At 47.2% G+C, this 21,097-nt stretch overlaps 1 protein-coding gene across 4 annotated transcripts in view; it reads right to left on the reverse strand.

Moving 5' to 3' along the window:
- The window catches only part of SIPA1L2 (signal induced proliferation associated 1 like 2), a 224,214-nt gene that overhangs the window by 167,879 nt on the left and 35,238 nt on the right, over positions 1–21,097 (reverse strand). For all 4 annotated transcript variants that reach the window (XM_030334658.1, XM_030334657.1, XM_030334656.1 and 1 more), the window contains exon 2: positions 5,906–5,955. The gene's annotated coding sequence lies outside the window, so the exon portion shown is untranslated. The remainder of the gene's footprint in view (positions 1–5,905; positions 5,956–21,097) is intronic.

The following is a 21,097-nucleotide window of genomic DNA, read 5'->3' on the forward strand; positions in this document are numbered from 1 at the left end:
AAAAGAAAGAAAGAAAGAAAGAAAGAAAGAAAGAAAGAAAGAAAGAAAGAAAGAAAGAAAGAAAGAAAAAAGGAAGGGAGGAAGAAGAGAAAGAAAGGGTGCCTCCATGACGGGTCTCGCTCAGCCCGCCCTATGCCCGTGGTGACCTCACCAAATTCTCGTACTCATGCGACCAAACACAAATCCATCAAATCATCTCTTTCCACACATCTTTTTTGCTATGAATAAACCACACCGAAATGTACGCGTCTAAATGTATTCATTCGTCCATTCACACGTGTGTATGAAGTGCCTGCGACCTGCCAGCCAACCTGGGGGTGCAGCGATGCATGGTCGGCCCAACTCACTAGCGCCCCCCTCGTGTTCGATGGTTACGAACAATCAAACCCCATATTACAGCTATTTGTATACAATTCGTTCTTTCCGGTTAGATTATAAGCTCTTGAAGGGAAGGACCGTATTCCATATATTAAACTTTTTTTTAAGTTTATTTATGCATTTTGAGAGATGGAGAGTGAGCAGGGGAGGGGCAGAGGGAGAGGGGGGACAGAGAAGCTCGAGCAGGCTCCATATGGTCAGCGCAGAGCCCAGTGCAGGGCTCAAACTCGCCAATCATGAGATCGTGACCTGAGCCAAAATCAAGAGCTAGGTGCTCAACAGACTGAGCCACCCAGGCATCCCGGGAGGGACCATATTTTAATCATCTTGTTTCCCTTGGTTGCTGACAGAGTGTTCCATTAGCAGAAATTACCCAACAAGTGTTTACAGAAGCAAATCATCTCCAGCACGAATGGAACAAGAGAGCCCACGGTCTCCCTCCCACGAGCTCTTCAGATTTTAAGCCCACTTGACTGAGGCGGCTAAGACTTTCTATAAATCTGGCTGATCGTGTGATAGGAAGTAGACTGTTTTGCAACATAATCTGGAAAATGTCGGTGTTATGCCATGAGTATAAGCAGCAAAACGTGAAGTTAAGGAAGAGATGAGAAGTCGCCCAAACGTTTCACATGTAGGCCAGTGCATTTCCCGATGTCCAGGCGCCTGAGTTGAGGATAAGGCACCATCACAGATCTTGACATCCTGATCCCGGCAACAGGTGGCACACCGCTGTTGGAAGCAAGCAAACGGCATCTACCCCAGGGCTGTTCCCCTACGTAGAGCCATCTAAGCGAGTATGAGGTCTCTGCAGAAATTCGGGCAGGACGATAAGAAGTTTACTGGTCTGAGAACGCTGTAAGTCAACGGAGATAAACTGTGGCCTCTCTGGAGGTCAACTAGAACCTCTTGAACTTCATCGGCCTCACAAAGTTGGCCCAAAAAAGCCAGAAAGCAACAAAGGACAGGAATGAAAGGAAGCCTAGCTACCCCTGCCAATACTTATCTTGATTCCAAAAAGGTGCAAGGAAGGGACACCTGGGTGGCTCAGCGGGGTAAGAGTCGCACTCTTGATTTTGGCTCAGGTCATGATCTCACCGTCGGTGAGATCGAGCGCTGCATCGGGCTCTGGACTGACAGAGAGGAGCCTGCTTGGGATTCTCTCCCTCTCTCTCTCTCTCTCTGCCCCTTCCCTTCCCCTTCACGTTCTCTCTCCCTCGAAATTAACATATTAAAAAAAAAGAAAGGTCTGAAGTTGAAGGTAAAGCTGAGAGCAGAGAAGAGGAACAAGACGTTCCAGCTTCACAACTTTCTGATAAGAAAACACCTAAGGAGTTAAAACTTCCTACCAGGATTCTGAAGGCCATCTCTAGACCAGTATGGTACCAGTTATCCCGGAAAATCCCTTCCATCTTTGTAAGGACTCGAGTTTGGAGCTCAGCCCGAATTTTTCTCATACAGCCCCTAATGATAATTGATTTCTCCTCCAGAACAAGTCTCCTGACTTGTTCAGGAGACTGGATGCTAAGCCTTTACAAAGACTTAGTTAAGTGAGTCCTAATTTCATCAATGGGAAAATGAGGGGACCAAATGTTAAAACCATCTCTCTAAAATTATGCAACAAGTCAGTAGTTAAACCAGTGTGTCACTTCCTCAGTTCTGATGCTATTAAAACATTCACAGATTTCAAGCAATGTATTCGGTACAGATAAATCTATGTGAGAATAACCGTCCTTGCACAAGAGAAAACAGAAGAACCAACGCAAATGAGCTTCATTTACACTTTTTTTAAACAACAGACATGTTGTACAGATTCCTGACGGCCCCTTTACCTGGGGTGTAATCGTTACCCATGTTAAGAGAGATTTAAAATGGATTTTCAGGGGCGCCAGCGTGGCTCAGTCGGTTACACGTCCGACTTCGGCTCAGGTCACGATCTCGCGGTCCGTGGGTTCGAGCCCCGCGACGGGCTCTGTGCTGACAGCTAGGAGCCTGGAGCCTGCTTCGGATTCTGCGTCTCCCTCTCTCTCTCTGCCCCTCCCCTGCTTGTCCTCTGTCTCTCTCGCTCTCCAAAATAAATAAACATTAAAAAAAACGGATTTTCAACTTGGAAAAAAAGACTAGTTGGTACAGAGCAGCTACAGCACAACACAACATGGCTTCACTCCACACTCTGCTCTGAAAGAATTTGTCTGGATTCACATCATAAGCAACTCAAACAGTTTCCATTTTTTTCAATGTTTATTTATGAGAGAGAGAGGGAGACAGAGCACGAGCGGGAGAGGGGCAGAGAAAGAGAGAGAGAGAAATCTGAAGCAGGCTCTAGGCTCCGAGCTGTCAGCACAGAGCCCGACACGGGGCTCGAACTCACGAGCCTTGAGATCACGACCTGAGCCAGAGTCGAACGCTTAACGGATCGAGCCACCCAAGCGCCCCTCAAACAGTTTAAAACAAAAAGACGGTAATTAAGAACTTGCAAAAATACTGGTTTGTATCATGTGACAAAAGACCAATACCCAGAATAAAGTTTCAAAAGCAAAAAAGAGTACGTGTAATAATTCCAAAGACAAACAGGCCAAAAAAACAAACGAACAAAAACCACAAGTGGCCACAAAGGTGCCTAACTTCAGCATTAATTAAAACAAATAAATAGGGGCGCCTGGGTGCCTCAGTCGGTTAAGAGCCCGACTTCGGCTCAGGTCATGATCTCACAGTTTGTGACTTCGAGCCCCTCGTCGTGCTCTGTGCTGACAGCTCAGAGCCTGGAGCCTGCTTCGGATTCTGTGTCTCCCTCTCTCTCTGACCCTCCCCCGTTCATGCTCTCTGTCTCCCTGTCTCAAAAATAAATAAATGTTAAGAAAAATTAAAAAAAAATAAAAAATAAATAAATATGAAAACAATAACAGTTTTCACATTAAAATCAGAAACAATAGACTGAGATTAGTCGCTGTCGGTGCCGGCTACAGGCTCACTCCTGAGTCACTGACGGAATCCTAACTGGGCACAACCTATCCGAGGGGCCATCTAGCAATATCTCCAAAATTTTGAGTGTGAGTACTCTTTTATCCAGGAATTCCATTCCTAGGAATTTATCCCCAAGAGATAGTTACATAAGTATGTATATACTTGTTTACATACAAGCATTTTGTTACTTAGAGCCAAACGCTGACAAGCCCCGAAGTGTCCTTTCGTAGGGATTAAATAATCGTGGAGGTACACAAGGAAATCTGGTTCATCGTTTAAAAGAATAAGTAGGCACTACTGAAATACTAACAAGGGAAAGACATCTACGATGTACTGGTAAGAAAAAAAAAGCGACCGGGAAAACAGTATGAAGGGAATAATCCCATTTTTGTTTTGTTTTCTTAAAAAGTGCTCATGCAGATTCAGACTGAAGTCTATTGACACGGGCTGCCTTCGGGGAGTGAGATTATAGGGGAGATGTATGCTCTACCTTATATATTTCTGTGTTGTCTGAACACATCTATCAATTTCAAAACTAAAGAATGCCATTTTCGATAAAATGAAGTATGCTTAAAATCATGAGCCTGTATCACAAACGTCTGTACAGTCTCGTATTCCATAAAATCCACATAACTTCGCTCATCGAAATGAGCCATAAGGAAACTAATCTGGAGTCCACACCCTCTAGGCTGGAAGCTCTATACACCTGATCCAAAAAATCCTGGACAGTGTTCATTCCTGGCGGAGCTATTTCCCCATGGTGCTGAAAAGCACAGTAAGGGACACGGGTTAATCCGAGGTGGGGTCCAGGCAGCTTTTTGCCCCTCGGTGGGCCAGAGGCTACTAACACAAGGGACTCATCGGCCGGCTTCAGGGGGGGCCAAGGAACCAGGAAGGACAAAAACAGCTGAAGGAGGGAAGGTCTTCCCTTAAGACCAACCCAGGTACCACCCTCCTTTCTCCTGCGCTAGGATGTAGATGATGCCCCTTCATTGTTATTTTCACCTCACAATGTCCTCGGGCATCAGGACTTCATTAGCACCTCCTCGGCCAAGTCTCCTGAGTCCCACACAAGAAGGAACTTAGTCTTTTCAGGCTGACTTTCCTTGATTCCCCCTCTTCTCTCTCCCGAGAGTAGTTTTGAAATTTCACCATCAAAGCACTGATGTACTTACACCTGGTAACAAGGAAACCCATCGTGGGCATCGCGCCCTCCTCCAGCGATAGATACCCTGGCTGCTGTCAAAATGCTTCTCCACTGAAGAACATTTTAAGACACAGGCTCTCAGGCCGCGGCCTTCAAAATGCACCAACACACACACACGCACACACACACGCACACACGCACACACACAGGCGACAGAGGCTGTGGGAACAAAGAGGATCCAGAGACGTCTGGACAACTGGGGGCAGGACCCGACCCTAGAGTGGACCTCAGACGGAGGGGACGGGGCTCTATAGGATGCTCCGGGCCAGGGGGCAGGACTGGCAGACAGATCCTAAATTAGGTGTTAGTAAAGAATCCATATTAAGTTCTGGATTGATCACTGAACTACTCTCGACCAAGTGAAGATCTCTGTTTTTAGGAAACACACACTGACGTCTGGGGAGGGCCAAGGGCCACGATGCATGTAACTTATCCATAAGTGGTGCAGAAGAAAACCGCGTGCGTGCGCGTGTGCGTGCATCTGTGTGCGGACAGACGGACAGACAGAAGGATGGTAAGTAAGCCACCTCTGATAATCCGAGGCCAGCGACCAAATGTGCAGGGGCAACGGCTACCACTGAGGGCTCCTTCCCAAACCACGTGGTATCCTGCTGTTACAGAAAATGCAACACCTGTGGACACACACAAGCAAGCAGCCAGCTCTGCCTTCATCCCGTGTTGGAGGAAGGCGTTCCGGGTGACACCGAGGGGCCCCAGGCACAGGGGCCGGGCCTCATTCAGGAGTCCCCAGCCCTCCTCCACCCCACCCGCCATCACCTTCCTCACTCACAGTGGCCCCTCAGGGCAGGGCACACTAGCCACCAGGACAGCTGCTTCCGTGCAGCCCCTGAACTTCCGCTGTGCTCACACTTTGTCCCTTTACTCTAAGTAGGGACACTCCTTGGAGAGCTACACCAACCAGTTTTAAGATTCATGCCCTTTTAAACACTTTAAGGGACAGAGGCTCACAGGAACTTGCTAGTCCCTCCTCCTGAAGCCCCCAGTGTAGGCAATTCCAAAGTTCAAACGGCTTCTTCTTCTTTTTTTATGTATTTATTTTTATTTTTTTTTAATGTTTGTTAATCTTTGAGAGAGACAGAGACAGGGTGTGAGCAGGGGAGGGGCAGAGGGAGGGAGACACAGAATCCCAAGGAGGCTCCAGGCTCTGAGCTGTCAGCGCGGAGCCCGACGTGGGGCTCGAACCCACAGACCACAAGATCGTGACCTGAGAGAAGTCAGCCGCTTAACCGACTGAGCCAACCAGGCGCCCCTCAGATGGCTTCTTATTAATGGGACCCAGAAGCCCAAATTTAAGCCTCTAAGCAGTGGCTTGGGGGTGCGGATGGGGAGTGGACTCACCTGAGCAGGGAGAATAGAAGCCTCCAGCTCCGGCCACTGGGAGCAAGAACCTGCACGGGAAGGAAGAGTTCTAGTTCAGAATCACAGAAAAACTTCCGGTCAGCGGTTTTTAAGGTGTGGTCTGAGAGTCCCCAGGGGTTCCCAGGACCCTTCCAGGGGTCTCCCGGGTTCAAACCATTTTCGCAGCAAAAGGCAGGATTTCCCTTTTCCACTCTCTTCCCGCCAAGGCACGGCGGAATCTTCTAGAGGCTGAGTAACCAGTCTCGGCACAAAAGGCTTGAGAGTCTAGCTGTATTCTCGTAAGCGAGGCATTAAAGAGATTTGCGAAAATGTCGTTCTGCTCATTAAGTTTCTGTTGTTCTGGAAAACGCTGATTCTCATAAAACATGTTATTTACAATAAAAGCTGAAGGGCTTACTGCTGCCACGTTTAATATACGAATAACTATTTTTAAACCTCTCCATTTGAATCCTAGTGTCACAAATCTCAGTAGAGATGAGCCACATAATAAAAAGCTCTCTGGGATCCTCAATCACTTTTACAGATGTCCAGGGGGCCAAAAATTTGTCATTTACAGATGTCAACGAAAATTTTGACAACGGCTGGTCTAAGGGTCTATTTCTGGTACTAACTTCTGTTAGGCGGCATCTGCTTTTAATACAGCAGCAGTGGACAATATTGGATATACAGCACGAAGTACCAGGCGCTCTGCTAGATACTTTCTGTACACACGGTATTTCCACATTCATGATCACTTGAACAGAATCGGCCTCTCCTGCCTCCTGGATGAGGAGACTGGTATTCTAAGAAATGGATTATCTGCCCAAAGTGAAGCACACAGAACAGGGTGTGAACTTGAGCCAGCCTGGCTCCTAAGATCGTGATCTTTTCGTTGCATCATTTCTAAAAACAGTCGTAAGAATTTATGCAAACTGAACCAGGGCGAGGCGCGCTGAGGCCCCGCACCTCGACCTGACATCGCGCAGACTCAACACGCCACAGCGTGAGGTACGCGGCCTGGATGAAATGGTCACGACGTGGCTTCCCTAAGTCCTGGTAGAGTCCTGCACTCTGCTCCCTACAAAAGACAGACCCCAGTAAGTGAGCTGTCCCGCAACGGCCGGCTTACGCCTACAGTCCCAGAACGGTACTGACCGCGATCAATTACAAGACCACCTCCCGAGAAGGCTACCGTCGGCCTTGGCTTTGGGAAGCCCACCTTTTTCAATCTGTCTCCATTCTTACAAAGCCCTGAAACAGCTGACGAAAGGTCACTATCGTTAGTCCCTCAACTGCAGCTGGACTTAAGGTTATGTGCGCCTGTAAGGGAGGGGGGAGACATTCTCACGGACTTAACTTAATGGAGCCGATGCAGCCAATTCGGAGCTTAAAAATCCAAAGCACGTACGGCGAGTCCCTCAAAAAAAATTAAACCTGGAATTACCATACACGATCTAGTAATTTCCCTTCTGGGTACATACCCAGGAGAATGGACAGCACACGTTTTGAAAAGATGCACACACACCCGTGCTCACAGCAGCCTTAATCACAATAGCCAGAAGGCAGAAGCAGCTCAAGTGTCCATCAACAGATGAACGGAGGAACCAGCTGTGGCAAATCCACACGATGGAATATTACTCAGCTTTCAAAAGGAAGGGGGTCGCAACACCTTACAACACGGACGAACGCCGAAGACGTGATGCCAAGTGAAGCAAACCGGCCGCAAAAGCACAGATACTCCGGGACTCCCCTTACATGAGGTACCTAGAATAATCAGCTGCATAGAGACAGGAAGCAGAGTTGGGTGGTGGCCAGGGGCTGGGGCAGGGGGAGGGGGAGTTAGAGTTTAATGAGTACAACATATCTGCTCGGGAAGAGGGAAAGTGTCTCGAGACAGATGGTTGCACCACTGTGTGAATATACTTAACGCCACTGAACCACACACTTAAAAATAGTAAATGTTCTGTTGTGTAAACTTTATCACACACACACACACACACACACACACACGCACACACACACACACCGAAGAATTTATCAAAAAGACTTAACATTAAATAACGGGAAAAAGAATATATTATTGGGCATCCTAGGTCATTGCTTCAATCTTTTACTAGCTTATTAACTCCAACCAGGGGCGCCTGGGTGGGTCAGTCGGTTGAGCATCCGACGACAGCTCAGGCCGTGATCTCATGGTTCACGAGTTTGAGCCCCGCGTCGGGCTCTCTACTGACAGCCCAGAGCCGGCTTAGGATCCTCTGTCCCACCCCCTTCTCTGCACCTCCCCTGCTCATGCTCTCTCTCTCCCTTTCTCTCAAAAATAAACGTTTATAAATAAATAAATAAATAAATAAATAAATAAATAAATAAATAAATAAATAACTCCCTCCAACCAAGCATCCATCCACTTGGCCCATGTTTGCCAACCACCTCCCAGCTAGGAGCTCCTGTGCCGCGAACAGCTGAAGGAGACCGTCTCTGGGCAGCACAGGAAGGGCAGCAACCCAGGCATCGCGCTAGATGTAATGAGATGCAATCTGGAAAGGCCTGCTTAGGAGACTCAACTGCACGGTGAGTGATAAATGTTTCTGGCACACAAAGCCACGAGCTCGTGCAACTACAAAAAAAAAAAAAAATCGTATCCTCTGAACTATCCATATTTTTCAAAGTTGTAGGAACCCTTTTTTTTTTTTCTCTCTCAAGAGGCTTTCTGGTCTTCTAATTTTTTTTTTTTTTTTTTAAATGCTGGTACATTATAAAACCCTCCGCTTTTTCAAAGTCCTATTGATGAAACGGTTTGCGTTTCACGACTCACTATTTTGGGGTTAATTTCTCCTCTTCGGCCGAGACCCTTTAACTGACGTTGTGACATCCCCCACACAATGAACGCAACTCTGTAAAAGGCACTTTTCCTTCCTTTGATACAAGCAAATATCCTGTAAACAATCCGTGCTCCACTCTTTTAACTCACTGCTTTTGTTTACCGACAGGAAAGGAAACCACAAATCCTCCCAAGTGGGACTGGGGGGCTCCACGGTTCTCCATTTCCTACTGAGCAGGTGGTTTACATGAGGCAACTGGCTATTGTCTTTTGCCTTGTTTTTGCTCTGGAGAAGAAAATCGGTGGGCTTTCGGCAGAGCGTAGTTTTCTCAAAGCGCAGAACTTGGGGCTGTGCGCTGTCCTGCAGAGAGCGGGTCAGAGAAAGGCGAGATGCTCTCCTGTCCCCTGGCCCATTGCTGAGAGGCGGCGACTCACGCTCCAACAGGACTCTCTCTGCCAGAAAACCAGATTTGCAGGCAAAGAGAGGCCTGGCCCTTTGTTCTTACCAGCAGGTTCCTCAGCTGTTTTTCCCAGTGAAACAGGGCTCTGAGAAAGTGAGGGCAAATATTTACTTTCCACTGAGAAGAATAAAAATATTCGGTCCAGCTCGAAGTCATTACTTCTCCAACGTTAGGACATGCTTGCTAGTATTCAGGAAAAGCACCAGAGAAAGGCTACAGTCTTTTGGTTTTTGTTTTTATTTTAAACAGAAAAATTCCTTTCGAAAGAAGGACATGGGTCCGAGGGGCAAAGTCCTAAGCACTGCTTTCTGTCCTTACACCTGTGAACGCTGGCAATGTGTGCAAGCAGTCCTTGCACGGACCGGCCCCCCACTCCCCAGTTCTGGGCCAACAGGCCAGCCACAGTTCCCGCCCTGAATCTCTGAACCACGGCTGTGTCCTGTGCACCGTCATGAGGCCCAGGGGTGCAGAGCTACAGTCTCAACCCAGACCTCACCCGCTCCGAAAGGAAACTGCACACTCCAGGAGATGGTTCCTGAAGAAGGCATATAGCCGAACGTGGAACCAGCACCGGATTCAAACAGCCAGTTGTTCCCAGAAAAGGGTTTGGGATCCGCGCAGATGAATGTCACCTTAGGCCACGTGCTCCAGGAAACGCATTTTGGAAACCGCTGCCCCTGCCACGCCCAGCGTTCACCAGCACTGAGCACGAGCCATCAGGCTTTTACCATCTCGGCCGGTCGCACTTAGACACACCGTGTTCAGCGTTTTCAGTCCGTTTAGAGGTCTAGTTTTACCTGGGCGTCTCAATCACAGGCGGGAGGTCAAATGACTTCTCTGACCACCCTCAAGAGTCTACTTTTGCTGCGAATCGGGTCGGCGCGATGTGAAACTCTCAACGCGGGCAGCGATGCCGTTTGGCTACGCACATTTCCTTTGGAATTTCAGCGTGGCGCCACGCACTACGTCACTCAGGTGGGGATATATCTGTTTTCGTTTCGGTGTTTGTTTTGGCGGCTGTCGCAAACGTATTTTCAAATTGTTGCAAGAACCCTTAACAAGAGATTTACCCTCTTAAACGTTTAAGTGCACGATACGCTATTATTAACTCCATAGGCACGATGGGGCACAGCAGATCTCGAGAATGTACTCATCTTTACGTTATAACCGCAACCTTATACGTATTGAACAGAAATTCCCTATCTGCCCCCTGCCCAGCCCCTGGCAACCACCATGCCCCTCTCTGTTCCCGTGGGTCTGGTTATTTTTGGATTCCCCTCCTAAGTAGGATCACATGGCATCTGTTCTCCTGGAACTGGTTTATTTCACTTCGTATAACGTCCTGCAACTTCCTCCTTGTCACATACGGCAGGGTTTCTTGTTTAAGGCTGAATAGTATCCTTTGTATATATTCCCTGGCATTCTTTTCAAGTCAGGTGGAAAGAAGAAGGGCTCTGGAAACGCAGCCCCTTCAAAGTTATTTAAACATTGAATCAATATTTACTTAGCACCTCGAGCATTCAAACACTGTACTAAATGCTGTCCATTCTTGTCACCTAAGGCTCACTGCCTAATGGAGGGAGCCAACCTTTATACAGGTAAGTGGGATGAAATCTCTCGAAGGGCCCTGTTGGGGCACCAGGGAGGGGGAGGCCAAATTTTACCTGGGAGGAGAGAGAGAGGGAAGGTTTTCTACAGCAGGTAACACGGGAGTAGCCGAACCATGGCAAAGGTGTGGGGCGTGGCGGGGACAGTCCTATTCCCTCATGTCTATCAGCAAGGTACATACAGTCTTCCTCTCCCCCATGACTGGCCCAGGGTGAATAAAGAAGAATCTAGGCCTTGAATGCCTCCCCACACCTCGCAGAGCATTCATCATCCCCACAACACTCTGCTCTCGTATCTAGACTCTAGGATCCAGGAGGGCGGGGGCAAGGTTCACACTATGCGTCCTGTCCTAAGTACTGTGCTCCGGGCTTTTCTTCAAAAGTACCCGGTCAGTATTTCCCGAAGAAGGAAGGAAAAAGAGAAGGATGGAGGGAAAGGGGAGGAGGGAGGAAAGAGGAAGGAAAAAAGACTGGCTCTCTGTGAAGACTTGAAAGCCGCGGAGAACGAGAACACAGGAGGCCAGCACAGTAAGGAGCACACAGTGCCCATCTGCCGGAAGAGAGAACGGAGGCGTTTCAGGACGGAATTCCCAAGGAATGAGCTAAACCATGTGCAGTCACCCCTGCGCTGCCATTTTTGACCTACAAAAGCAGGAATTTCATGTGACTCAACCTCCCACACGCTCCTCCCCAGTGAGCTTAACTATTCCACGCCTATGACTGCGACGCATCACTTGCTTTGGTACCCTGCTAGCTTGGCGTCCAAACAGCGAGCTGTCACCCCACCGTGCCACCCCACCCCGGCACCCCTACCTCGACATGCAAAGGGCGGAGCGCACATCCCTCCCGCCAAACCTCGCCCTCGGCCCCCGCTCTACACCCCAGCTGACGTCTCTGTTCTCCCTGCCCGTGCCCTCGTCCGCCACCGTGGACCGTGGCAGCTCCAGTGTCTGTCTGCCCGGCACACCAGGGCCACGCCCCCTTCTTCTGGCTCTTGTGGGGAACCTTCCCTGGCCCTACATAATGCCGTCCACTGGGCCACTCGAGGCCCGGCATTCCCTCACCCTCAGTGCCCAGTTCCACGTGCAGAACCAAAGCCAAGTCGTCTACATCGTCCCTGGGCAGCGCAGGGGTCTGGGGAGGGAGAAGTTCGGTTTCAGCTAAGAGCACTAGCTAGGGGGACGTGAGCTCCGGCTACTGGCTGCCATCTTGCCGATGACACAGAGAGTGCGGCCATGAAGGACTCCGCAAAGCGGAGTCAAGATACAGAGAAAGGGTCTGGGGCCACGTCAGAACCCCTGGCTCTGTAGCATGCTACTCCTAGATGCCTCGGTTACTTGAGCGATACCCTTTCTGTTTCTGCTTAAAGTTGGGTTTCTGTCATTCATAACCGGTGGTCCAGATGAATTACCTGGGCAAAACTGTACCACGCATAACATCACCTCAAAGGAGTCTTCAAATGATTCCCCTAAGATGGCCTTTACTCTGACAGTCATGGCGTCAGTAGGCTTTTCCCCAAATAAAGAAGCCGTATAGTTCCCATCACCCCAAACGCGAGCATCCTTACGGCCTCAGTGAGAGGCCTTCACCCCAATACAACTTTCTCAGACATCTCCAGAGGAAAAAAGTTTTCAAGAAAACCCTTCTAGACAGACAGTGTCTCTTGCTCTCTGCTACCCCCAGGGACCATTGCTTACACCATTTATTCTGACATTTTTCAGTCAGTATCATAGATGATGATTTATTTATAGATGTCTGCCACCTTCAATCGGGAGTTCTTAATGAGCAGAGGCCTTAGGCATAATAGGTAATCGATACACCGCTGGTGAAATGACTAATCCTAAGCAGGCGAGCTTCCTGTGTTCAAAAACAATGGCTGGCGATGACGTCACAATCGATTCAAAGTCTGTACCCCTTTTCCATAAATTTATTACGTTACTTTTTCTTTGGACTTCTAAGCATAAATAACTACATCAGCACGACTACTGAGACGTCCTTGATGTGGCGTAGCAAATGCTCTGGGCTCTCTCAGTACTTCCCACAAATAAGGTGAGTAGGAAGGACTCTTGGGAGCCAGTACCCCCTTGCTAAATTAAGCTAGACAGCTTTCACTACTCTTCGGTGATCGCAAAGTCCAAACTTGTAACCAAGGCAACCAAGCACTGGCGGTCTGTCCAGCCGCCTCTTCCAGCCCCTTGCCCCGCCACGTTTGCTCACACACCCAAACGGTGGTTTTCACTTGCTTAGGTGGAGGGTGGAGCAGTAAGAACTCCTGACACTGTTTGGCGAACACGCTCTCCTCTACCGAGTGTGTAACACATGATGAATAATGACACCATGTTAGTTTGGGAACCGGGAACGTTTTTATTAGCAGAAGGATGTGCGTGGTGGATTGAGATCCATCACCACAAGCTCGCCTACCTGGGGGAAAAAAAAAAAAAAAAAAAAAAATAGGATGTTGAACTTGGCCCACACAGTTGATACATGTCTTTCCATCCTCATTTGCTAGTTTGCTTTATCATCCGCTTGGAGACAAGCAAAACATCACAAATAAGAAAATATCCTTCCTTAACGTGGCGGTGCGTTGTCTGAAGGGCTGACAACTGATCCAAACTTAGGGACACCCTCAAAACCCGTGGTACCCTGCACAGTCTACAGGTCGGACAAAATTCTAACGTAACAATATGATGATGCCATTTTCAGACTTGGGGATCCTCCGTTGTATACCTGAAATCGTGTTCAGTAAATCGATCAAGAAAAGAAAGGATAAAACATACTTCAGAAATTCAAGTAGATTCCCTACTGTAAGGATAGTTGCCAAGAGCAACCATAATAAACTGAAAAAGTCTAAATTCACACAGATGACTACTGGCCTCCATAAAAGGTAAAATGTCCCAACTAAAAACCTTGCTAGCAGTGCTGTCTGTTTTCTGACACTGGGAGGGACAGAACCCATCACCAGATGCATTTTTTTGAATCATCCTTAAATATCGCTTACACAAAACTCAAGATGAAAAGTCTATGCTGAGCTGGGCAAACCAGACAGAAGGAACATGAGAAAGGGAAAATACATTGGCATAGATTCATCTACTGAGGGCTTGACCACATCCAAACGGAAGAAAGAACTCTGACCGTGCAAAGTGACATAATAACTGTGTTGCCACCTTGGGCAGGGCAGAGGATCCCAGCTAGTATGTAAGGGTGCACTTCCTTTAAGCCCTGTTACTTCACTTTGTTCAGCATTTATTTTTTTTTTAAGTTTATTTATTTATTTTGACACAGAGAGAGAGAGGGAGAGAGCACAAGCAGTGGAGGGGCAGAGAGACAGAGGGATAGAGACAGAATCCCAGATGGATTCAGGGGTCCATCTTACAAACCACGAGATCATGATTTGAGCCGAAATCAAGGGTCGGACGCTTAACTGACTGAGCCACCCAGGCGTCCCTCACTTTGTTCAACTTCAAACAATTATGTATCTTAGTCAACTGAGGTGTAGATCTTTATTGTATACACCTAAATGTAGAAAATGGGAAGCTAACCTCTGTAACTGATACGCAATTTGGGGAGAAAATACAACGGAAGTATCTGAAGTGTAACAAGAGAACAACCCTTGCCCATCCATGTAGGTTATCAGCTATCATCAGGAAGACATGTCTTCTATGTTTTCTCAGTACCAAGATATCAGACCTTTAGGTGATATGTTCTACAAGTGTTCTGCCTATATGTTCTACACGTACAATCAGTATCCTAGTCTAGGGGCTACCGCTTGTTTTCTAACTGACTTCCCCTCCTTCCCCAGCAATGGAAGATATTTTACAGCCTCAACTCTAGAAGCAGCCATCCTACCACCGCAGAGCAGTGGGCCTCATTGTACAAGCATAGATGAAGAGGTACGGTCTCTAAGTAAAGTGGGGGAGTAAGAATGAGATGGGCCAAAGGTTAGGAACTTTGCAAAAATGGAAAGTGACCAAAGCAGAATAATCTCCTCTTAATGTCCTCTCTCTTCCTCCCCTTTCCTTCCGATCTCTCTCACCCCCAAAAAGTCTTCCCCCTCCAAAGGAGCCCACGATTTGATATCTATACCTGTCTACACAGAAGTACAGCAATGAAACAACACAAAACGACCAAAGGAGGAAGAAAGTCCGTCTGGAAGAGTCATGCTCCATCACAAGGTTCTCTTGGTCTTAGTAACCTAACAAGGGGGAAAAGCAGAGCAAAGAGGAAGCTAGAGTGTGGATCCTGAACATGCAAATCGCAGGGTTTCTAGAAATGATGAAAACAAAGCTGGAGGTTGGTAGTAATGCCACACTGACTTGCACACACTGTACAAATGCCCGCTGACCTGAATGAAAGATTTCACAGGTCCCAAGCAAGAAAAGCATGAGGAACAAACCTGGACAGGGTGGTACCTCTAATCTGTAACGATAACACCAGTAATAAAAAGAAAACTGGAGAATAGAGTTGGGACAGTATTTCAAAACAAAAGGCCAATGTGAGAAGATAGTATTGCCTTGGCTTGACTTCATTAGCTACTCCAGAAAACTCCCACAGAAAGGCAAAACACAAGACGCGGCTCCTCCACCAGACCTCGTGTTTGCTGTGCATGGGGACAGGGCCGGGACAGGGGGTTCTGCCACGCTTCTGCCCACACTGCTCTTTGGTAGCTTCTCAGTGATCGCGTGGGTCGATCTGATCCCAGTGAAGTCAATGAAAAAGCCATAAACCAGAATATCTAGGCTCATGTGATCCACACGCTTGAGGAGATGTCCGCTAAGGTATTTATTAATATTTTATCAGACGTTTTCATTTTGCTCAGACTAGCACATCACGTCTACAATGCCTCTACAACTGGGGATTCCTAATGGAAAGAGCCGTTGAAGGAAACCTGGCCTCATCTCAAGAGGCCTTAAGGGACTAACTCCAGCCTGGGTATTCCACGTTCACAGAAGGAGTCCCTTGCACCATCACACAAAATCAGAAAACCAAGAGAAAAATAAAATGGGGCAAAATATCAACTCCCGAGTAACCGACCAACCTGACAAACTCGTAGTAATGGTAACAAAAAACGAAGGCAGTAGTTCTAACCCATGAAATAGTGATTAGCCCCCACCATCACCCAGGTAAGTTTCTTTTAATGACGAAGAAAGGAAAGCACAGACAGAAATGACAAGGTGTTCTAGGCACAAAACCTTTCTCTTCTGGAGCCTTCCGAAGAGGAACTCACCTGTGATGCTTCAGAAGCACAAAACAACGTAAACGGCCGAACCGCCTAGTCACCGCGCAAACACACTTGGAAAACGGGAGTGAATGACTTTATCACGGGCAGCAGAATCAATTTCACAACCGACTCCACGCCCCTGCCCTTCGCGCTGGAAAACACTGGTTTTCTTAAGCTAACATCCACAGAGGCTGCAGTGTTGACGGGGGAAGTGGTTCTGCACAGCCGGTGACAGGGACTTCCAGGGGTCAAGAAAGAGACCTGCGAGGGCCAGGGCAGCGAAGGAAGGGAGCAGCGTCACAGTGCAGCATGGACGGGACAGGCTGTGCAGCTCCCTTTCACGATGTCCAAAATTACCTTTATAATACAAGGAGCACTCGATAAACCAGACTGTCTTCAAACCCACTGACTTTATGAACCCGTTACTCTTGATCTAATGACTCAAACTACAACACGTTTCTGGAGTCACACAGCAGGCACGGATTTAGATGTCGTGGACGCGTGAGCTGCCACCCCCAGTGAGAGTTCCAGCCTCTAGGAGCTCTCTTCACCTTGGGCCCCGCCACGTCTGCGGTCTGTGTCTGTACGATCAGTACAAATCAAGCCCAGTTTCTGCTTCACCGAGCACCCTCCCCATCTGTTTTAAAGCAACGGATCTCGGGGTGCCTGGGTGGCTCAGTCGGTTAAGCGTCCGACGTCGGCTCAGGTCACGATCTCACCCTCCGTGAGACAAAACATTACCTCGTACTTCAGCGAGCAATCCACTATTGAGACGTGGCTTGGTGGTGACACTCGACAGGAAAGGAACAACGTGGGCGTGTTTTCAAGGGAAACGGCCAATAAGCTACTGAGATCTCAGCCTCTATGCAGCCCTAGGACTCTTTGAAAACTTGTATTTCCATATGCACCGTGACACTGACAACTTCCCTGTACTTAAAGGCTTTTCCAATTGGCGATAGGATATTTTTAACTTACAAAATAAAATCTATCAACACTTGGGAGATGTTCCAAATGACCGATGCGTGACGTTCAAAATCACATCCGGGACAGAGTTTTGAAAGTTAATATATGTGGTTTCAGAATCCACATCTGAACCAACCTTTAAGGAACCACCACTAGTTGGGGAGCCTGGGTGGCTCAGTCGGTTAAGCGTCCGACTTCGGCTCAGGTCATGATCTCGCGGTTCACGAGTTCGAACCTGCCTTGGGCTCTCTGCTGTCAGTGCAGAGCCCTGCTTCGCTTCTGATCCTCTGTCCCCCCCTCTCTCTGCCCTTCCCCTGCTGGTGCATGCTCTCTCTCTCTCTCTCTCTCAAAAATAAATAAACATTAAAAAAGAAACCACCACCATTTGGGGCACCTGGGTGGCTCAGTTGGTTGAGCGTCCAACTTCGGCTCAGGTCATGATCTTGTGGTTCACGAGTTCGAGCCCCGCATCAGGCTCTGTGCTGACAGCTCAGAGCCTGGAGCCTGCTTCAGATTCTGCGTCTCCCTCTCTCTTGGGCCCCTCCCCTGCTCATGTTCAGTCTTAAGACACTCCCATCCCCACTCTCTCCCCAACCACATATCCATGTGAGGCTGGATTTTCATCATACGTGGCAACTGGAAGATCATATCACAGCAGAATGGATGCAGACACAAAAATGAGAACCCAGCTGTCTTCGGTTATGCCCAATATTCAAGGCATTTTTATAGAAAGGTATAAAAAATTTATACAACGCTTCTTAATTAGGTTTGTTTGGGTTTGGAAAATGGTGACTTTTGACAAAAAAAAATGCTGTTTATGTTAACATGAATTCTGCTCAATAACGATTTTTTTTTAATCTCTTGGTTTTTATTTCTAATGTGATAAACATCAGTGGATACAGCCATATAAACAAAAGCTCTCTGGAGTCCTCGATAGTTTTTAAGTGTGTACAAAAGTCCCGAGACGAAAATATTTGAGAATCACCACCTTAAAAAGGAACATTTAGATGGCAACTCCCACAGGGAGACAAATTTGAGAAAGAAAGCAGGTGGGCTAACGTTTCTTAATCGTCAGATGACAATGCAAAAAACAGTCCCATCTTAATTCATTAAGCCAAATATACATTTACTGAGGTCTCTCTTTAAGGAGAGACAAATGGTTAAGGTATTTAAACATGTGGATCGCCATTAATCTTCTACAAATTTCCCAAATGACTAGTCTCGTGTGACGTTAGGGTAACACCGTATGCAAATTCACCCAATTAGCTCACTGATACTTGTACACTCTCCCGAATTCACTAACATCCACTACATTGTCTTTTGCCACCATTGGCTGAGAGACTTCTCACTGAATTATTGATTTTCTGCCAATTAATTACCATAGTAAGATTCAGTAGGGCTTATCTCTGTAGAAATTGTCCCTTCTCCAGTCTTCCTTTTCTTGTACCCTTTAGAGTCTCTTGGGGAATCAAAATAATTGGAAGCCTAAAGACGCGATCCTGAATTCTAAAAATATCCCTGGCATAACTTACAAACAAGCCAGTTGTCAGACGCTTAAGTGGACAAAGACCTATTTTTCACTGGATAACAGGCTTTGATGCTTTTCCCTTAGATCTTCCCTCAATTCTCTGTCACTTCAACAACTTTACCACTCGAATCTTAGAATAAATCAGTTGTGCTGAGCCCAGCCGAAGACTGCTAAGTACATTCATGTACAAACGCTCATTCATAAAAGCCGCATGCTTGACCTTACAAGAACAATAGAAAACAAATTCGCCTTACCAATGGGCAAGCATGGAAATCTAAGAGAAGGGAAAACAGGGTCTAATTCCCGAAATAATACTTGCACAGCTAAGCGGACGTCCCTGCAGCAACTCTAGGATTTAGACTCCACAGCAAAAGAGGATGCTATTCAAAGCCTCAGGAATTCATCTCAAGAATACCCATTATGGCCCTTCTTAAGTTCTCTAAAATGTGGGTGTCACCGGCTTGAGCAGTGAGACTCAATAAGGCTCTATGTTCAGCACAACCTCAGTCTGAAAAAAGCAAACAAATTAAGCCACAGTGTAAATGCTGAGGAAGGAGAAAGAGAAGGAAAGAAAGAAACTTTACGACAGCATCCACATTTAACAAGGTTGCTGGAGGAAAAAAGAAATTTTGAGTTATACACATTCTTTTCTGGAAAGAGGGAAGGCACAGAGGAAAAACACCGAGGACTTGGTATGAGATGCGCCTTGGGACCCCAGCCTCACCTACATCCTGAAAGATAGGGCCTGGGGCCAGCCCACAGGACCTGCCACACAGCATGTCAGCCCTGCCTTCCTCCTACACCTGCACCAGCATACACACAAAAAAAAGAAAAAAAAAATGGTCCTGCAGTGAAGGAGAGTGAGATCTTCCAACGCCCAGCCAACCAGAGTCACTGTACAAACAGCAAATTCATTAACATGCAACAGACAAGGGGCAACTGGCTAGAGAAGCAATCCTCTAAAGAGAGAACTGAAATCCACCGACTTCAAACACACATAATACCAACAGGAAAGCCTGTGCTTCCTCAGACTTTCCTCCATATAGTTTAGAACAAACAAAAGGTTTCAAACCTTGAGCAAGTTCAGGGCTGCTGAGAAGAAAAGCTGGTAAATCGGAACGTGGTGCATTCAGAGTGTGGGTTTGTTTTCCGGGGAGCAGGGCAGAGGGCTCACCGACCTATTTCGTGCCCCCAGCACCCCGGTGTGAAGGTATCGGCCCGAATGGGAATCATGAGAAAATGGGCAAGTGTATCTGAACGGGAAGACTTAGTAACACAGAAATGAGTAACTCTGCCTGTTACACAAATATTTCACACGTGATTCTCTACTTCCCTGACCAAACTGGAAAATAACTCGACTGTGTATATTTCGGGGGGGGGGGGTTTAAAAAAAAAAAGGAGTACTGAAATGTTCCACGTGGGTCAGCAGGAGGACTGGAATCAATCCTGTAACGTGTGGACTAACCAGGACTGCATGGAAGGCTATCCTCTTCCTCCAGCCCCAGGTCCGCCCAGGGTGCGAGGGGCAGCCGGCCGGGTGGGGGTGGCGCTCAGGGCTCCGGGCAGACCAGACAGGACAGCAGGCTCAGTGCTGCTGAGCCTAGTCCCTTCTTTCCCACTAATCAATGCCCAAAGGGGCGACCAGGACCAGGGGGAAAGATGGCTGAATTACCTGTTTCTACTAATCTACTACTGAAAATAAACCACCAGAGAAAGGGAAGGGAAAGAATGTAAAATTATCAATTCTTAGACACACATACACACACACACACACACACACACACACGCTGTTAGAGGCTGTCTGATAGCGAGAGGAATATTTAGCACAGACATTTGCAGACACTTACTGTCTGAATTAAAATGGGAAGCGGCAGAGATAGGAGTCACTGAATAATTAGCAATGACGACAATTTTACTCTGCTATCTGCCAGATACAATTACGTTCACTCCATCTCCGGAGGTAAACACATCTGAACTAGTAGATCTGAATGGGACCACCTGCCACTTGTCTTTGTTTTGTTTTGTTTTGTTTTGTTTTGTTTTAAAGGTTCTTCATTTCGGGATACAATTATGGACACCTAAAATGTTTACGTCCAAAAAAAAAAAAACAAAAAAACAGTCATAGCCTATTATAAATTGTGACTTCTGGTACTGAATCAAAATAGCTTCTGGTTTACCTGGGAAAATCAAACAAGAGCTGATGTATCAGGCTGTCTACACGTTGCTGGCCTGAAAGGCATTAGAAGGGCTAAGCAAAACTTCCTGAATCATCAAAGAAAGGAAGGTTTATTGTTACCCAGAAACTTGGTAAACTGGTAAGTTTTCTAGAATTAAAAAAAAAAAAAATTTCCAAAACCTTTCCTTAAGGGCCTCAGAAAACCAGCAACGAGCCTGATTTCTTACTACCGAGTAGAAAGGAGCACTGATATGTCAAACGTCGGTGTACCCTTTCCATATGTTCGCCACACGAGAAAGAACCCTGGAGCACACATGCCTTTCTCTCAAATCCCACATCTCCTTCTTTCCTCTGCACAACTAGAAAAACAGAAGAGGGGGCAAAATCGTTATAAGTAACTAAGAAGATCTGCTCCTTC

The sequence above is a fragment of the Lynx canadensis genome, chromosome D2, assembly GCF_007474595.2.
Source record: "Lynx canadensis isolate LIC74 chromosome D2, mLynCan4.pri.v2, whole genome shotgun sequence".
Taxonomy (NCBI): Eukaryota; Metazoa; Chordata; class Mammalia; order Carnivora; family Felidae; genus Lynx; species Lynx canadensis.